We start from the raw sequence: 5071 nt of genomic DNA, 5'->3' as shown, positions 1-5071 counted from the left end.
TGTTTCCTGGGGGAGGGAAGGAGGGAGGGAGGGAGGGAAAGAGGGAGGAGCGGAGAAATTCAAGAACGAAGGTCGAAACGAGCCGACCGAGGAGAGGCGCACGTGAAATTTTACTCCATCCCTCTGTCTCCGCGTGAGCGAAATCCGATATAGTTCGACTTTTCGCGAACAAATAGATAAAATAGAGGAAGAAGATCGAGAAAGATCGAAGCTAAGTTCTTAGTGTATTTTTACATTTCGGACCACCCTGTATATATCCCTTGCGCCTCATACACCTGTCCTCCAATTACACCCGCGTACGATACTAGAACTGTAAACACGCGTGGCCACGTACCGGGTGTGCCGATTCGGAAGCAACCGAGCCTCGAGTAAAGTAAACATGGTATTCGGAAAATGCGGGAAGGGAATTTTATGCGAACGAATCTATGCGAGAAAAAGAAGAAAGAGAAGAAGAAGAAGAAGAAGAAGAAGAAGAAAAAGAAAAAGAAGAGGGAAGAGCTCGGGTATTAGCAATAACGGTATCGTTCGAGGATACGAAACGAAGCTGCAGACAGTCACCGATCGTTATTACGGTTTTCCAAGATTTCCGTTAAGCCGCGGGATTATCGAACTTTGTCAATCCTTGCGACAAATCGACTTCTCTCAAAACGAGATTGCGCGTCGAAATGGTGGAACGGAAGGAAGGAAGAAGGAGGGGAAAAAAAAAAAAAAAAGAAAAAAAGAGACGGCGTCCCCTTTCGAACTCGCGACGGGGTAACAACGATACCGGAAGTGTCGGTGGATGACTGTCTGGCCGGAAGCTATTATACTCGTGTCACGAACGGACTGCAACGGCGCGTGTCTCGCGCCGCTTGAATTTAAACCGTACCGTGGTGTAGAGTGCTCGTCCACGTTAAATGAAAATGTTTTTTTTTTTTTTTTCTAACTTTGATCGTACGCGCGACGGGTCACGCATCTTCCTAAATTAATTAATTTAATACAGCGTGTTAATCAGCGAGCAGATTTCCAACGAGCGAAATGAAACCGGTGGTAATTCATTGTCGTTCCCTGCCACACATTTTCTCACGATATTCCGCGATATTCATTCTTCTTTTCCATCACGTAAAAACGCGGAAGAAGAACGATCGAAGGTAACGCGATCGGTAGTTGGAGAAAGAAAAAGAAAATAAAAAAAAAAGGGATATAAATATTTGCCCGAACAAACAAACAATTTCTGTTGAAAAAAAATTCCTTTATATTGAAGAAAAATATCGTCGTTTTCTTTTTTTTTTATCACTGATAAATATCAAAAAAGAAGATAACGAAATTTTTATGATATCTGATAATATACCATTTCGTTTCTACGCGATATATATATATATATATAATGCAACACGAGGATTAAGTAATTATCTTAAAAAAATTATTAAAGCTATTTACCTGCACAGTTTTCAGACCATGTGTCATCGACATCACTGTGAGACACGTACAAATTTTCCCTCGTGAAACCCTGAAATTGGAAACGCGATGATCTCGTGGAAAAATCTCGAAGATACGAGTTCAATCGGTAAACGATCCGGTAGACCGAGAAACGTAGGCATAGATGCACGCTCGTTGAACCGCGAAACCGTTCTGAAGATGGACCGATCTAGGATCCGCGAACGATCAACAACCGGCTGCGTGCTATGCACTGTCGCGTGTAGCACGTACGTGCGACTGAAAATCTGGGACACCGCGACTCGCTTCGACTCGCGTCGACTGATAAAACACAGCGAGGCGAGTCGCCGCTACGAGCTCGATGCCACGACGCATGCCTGCGCGTCTATTATCACCAAACTTGTGATAAATCTGAATCAACCAAGCAGCCAAGATAACGCCATTTCGTTATGCTCGCGTTAACTCCACAAATAAATTATTTATTCGAATTCATTATTTTCTTTTTTCTTTCTCTTCTTTTTTTTTTTTTTTTCTTTGCCCCCATAATGACTATGCACGCTTTTGTTTCTTTTTGTTGGATGTATCGACCGTTGCGCAATAAGCCTTTAGAATGCTTATTAATTTGCTCGTGAACAAGTGTCGAATGTGGGACAACCTTCGTGTATACCGATGCACAATCGGAATGAATCGTTAGAATAAATAAAGCAAGCGTGCCGATGAATATCGTTTATGATACCGATGATACGAATGATAAAAATCATTTGTAAACAAAACTTCTCTCTCGATGGAGCAAAAGTGTGTAAAAGTGAGTTGAAGCTTGCATCGGTATACAAGGAAAAAAAAATTGGAAGATCGTTTCCTAGGATTCGTTATAATTGACGTTACATTGTTTACGTAACGTTTGAACGCAATATAATCCATACGTTACCAACCGAGTGTTACGTAAAAAAAAAAAAAAAAAAAAAAAAAAAAAAAAAAAAAAGAAAGATGGGGGAGGGGGGGGAGGGGGAAACCCAGGCCCGATTCCGTTTCCCCTTTTTTGTTTAAAAAAAAAAAAAAAAAAAAAAAAATAAAAAAATAAAAAAGGATAGCAAAGTTTCGATTGTGTGCACGTGTGCTCGGATATCAAGATGCGGATTAAATACAAAAGATATAAAGTGAATAATAGTTAGACAATCGGCGAACGTATATAATCGAATCGATAAAGATTTAGACTACATCCAATTAGATAGATTTGATAAGATTAATTAAGATAATTGTCGACCGTAGCCGATAGATTATCGTCGGATAGGATGGCTAGACTTCGTCGCAGTCTCGAAGAAAAAAATGAAATTTATAGATCGGGTATATATATGCCGACCGATACATTATCTCACAATATCGTAATTAAATACATTTAATCGGTCGACAGTGGTAAAAACGTGAGAAAGTCTTTCGTGTCGCTTTTGTGTGAGGAAAGATGTTCGAAAGTCAACTAATTATGAAATTATGAAAGCCTATAACGACCGAACAGTTATCGAGCGTGTGAAGATTATATACATCTATTTATATGTATATAGAGTATATATATATATATATAGAGTATATATATAAATATATATGTAGAGTAACCGTCTGACGAAAGTGTCCATTAAAACAAATGGTCCTCCTTCGATTCCCTTTCTCGAGCATAACGTGCGTAATAAAACTCGCGTTTTTACACTCGTAAGATAACATTTTATTAAGATGAATGTTTTTTTTTCTTTTTTTTTTTTTGCAAATTTCAATCGAACCAGGTTTTTTCATTAGATAAAGGGATTTTCTGACGCGACCATAAAATATATCTAATCGCTGATCGTTGCTCAACAACAAGGGACGAGAAGGAAAGTTTTCTTTCCCTTCCACCACGACGCGTTGGCATTTCTCTCCGTGGTACGGATTCTATTCTCCCAATCGTAAAAGAATCGAGCAGACCTTCCCACGAGTGTTACACGGATTTTGTAATCGTCCCAATATATAATTAACGATAATTTAATTCAAGACGACACCTATCTTCCTGCGTTTTATCTCTTTATTCTTTTTTTTTCCGCGTTTAAAGCGTGTAAATCGAAACGAAACAAAGAGAACCTTGTTATTTACGGTATTAAATGATTAATCGCGGGAACTGAGAATCTGAGCAAACGTTTGATCATATACGTGGAGAATATATTCGAAAACGACGCAATACTTTGTTACCTAATTCGACAAAAAAAAAATATGCTAACCGCGGCTAAAATCAAAACCATCTATTTCCGAGGAATTTGCACGTCAATCTCGAAAACTTCTTCTTCGCGGTCAGCAATTATGCGCAATACTAATTGGCGGTGAACGCGCCTCGAAAATTAAGGGGTTATCGAAAAGAAGAAGAAGATGAAGAAGAAGAAGAAGAAGAAGAAGAAGAAGATGAAACAGGTATGGAAATGAATGGCTTGATCGTGCGCGAGATTCCTGTTTTCCGCTTTGTTCAACTACGACGTACCTATGTAATAAGTACACCCGAGGTATCGGAAGAAAGGAATTACTTTGGAACTTCCTGCTTTCTTCCACGACATTTTTTGCAAATCGGCAAAGTTGATAAATGAAAACTTTCGAAATTTTTTTTTTTTACTCGCTTTTGGATCCCGATTATTTGGTCGTAAATTTTCTAATTTCCACGAAAACCTTGGAAAACTACTTCTAGACTTGAACGAGAATTTTCGATCATATCAGAGACTCTCGAGAAAGGAAGAAAAGAATATATATTTCTTATCGATGAGACGATCCTTCAAGGATGTACTCACCAAGAAATTTCACGCATTCTTTTAATCCATCCGCCATGCATTTAATTATAAATGACTCGGCGAACGAAAACATTCCTCCCTCGTTTTCACGGATGTTACATAAACGTCCACTACGTGTCGACGATGTATCGACGAGTGATAACGGCGGATAGTTCGATCCGAAAAATCTCTCGCAGAAGATAGAGTCGCGATCGATGATCTGGCCGTTTCCAACCACCCTCGTTCGGCGGAGATCGGCGAAGATGGGGAGAAGCGGGGAGAAAAAGTGGGAAAAAAATCCTGGTTCAAGTACGATCCATCGTTCACGATCCATTTTCACGGGTGTAAGAGCACGAGAAGGATTGCGTAAGAGAAGAATCCGCGGCATCGACGAATCCCTCCCCTACCTTCCTGGGATCTTCTCTTTCTCCGTTCGTCCGGTGTGGGAGCCCCGGAAAAGAGGGGCTCTCAAGAACCCCCCCTTGTTCCTGCTCGATCTCTAAAGCCATATATATACCACCACCTCGTGGTGGCATCCTTCGTGAAAGAAACTTTGCCGGTAACACCGTGGAGGACCGAACCTCGCGGGCGGCGGAGGTCCAGCGGATCGGGGCCGTTCAGTGCATCGAAATCGACACCCGAGATATACCGAGATAAATGAACACCACGTGGAGGGATAGTGCGGATTAAGGTGATCTTTCGATCTTTTTGCGCAAAATAAAGGTGAGTCCCCTTGGAAAAACTCAACCTTGGAAAAAAGATCCTTGGATCCTGGCGTTGATTCCAATATATCTTTCGATTTGTCTCGTACTATATATATGGATTCTACTTTTATTTCTAGATGATTTCGAGGTACCAAATTTTGTGCCTGCTCCTGG

At 40.5% G+C, this 5071-nt stretch overlaps 1 protein-coding gene across 2 annotated transcripts in view; it reads right to left on the bottom strand.

Annotated features, from left to right (window-relative positions):
• Window positions 1-5071, bottom strand: part of LOC102678270 — a 12529-nt gene that overhangs the window by 4307 nt on the left and 3151 nt on the right. Inside the window, exon 1 of one of the 2 annotated variants that reach the window (XM_006620827.2) lies at window positions 1420-1834. The exons of the other annotated variant lie outside the window; for it this stretch is intronic. The gene's annotated coding sequence lies outside the window, so the exon portion shown is untranslated. Of the gene's footprint in view, window positions 1-1419; window positions 1835-5071 lie in introns of those variants that run through there. 2 annotated transcript variants of the gene reach the window in all.

Source organism: Apis dorsata, unplaced genomic scaffold, assembly GCF_000469605.1.
Source record: "Apis dorsata unplaced genomic scaffold, Apis dorsata 1.3 scaffold_538, whole genome shotgun sequence".
In the NCBI taxonomy this organism is placed as follows: domain Eukaryota; kingdom Metazoa; phylum Arthropoda; class Insecta; order Hymenoptera; family Apidae; genus Apis; species Apis dorsata.
This window is presented reverse-complemented; position numbering and strand designations above follow the sequence as displayed.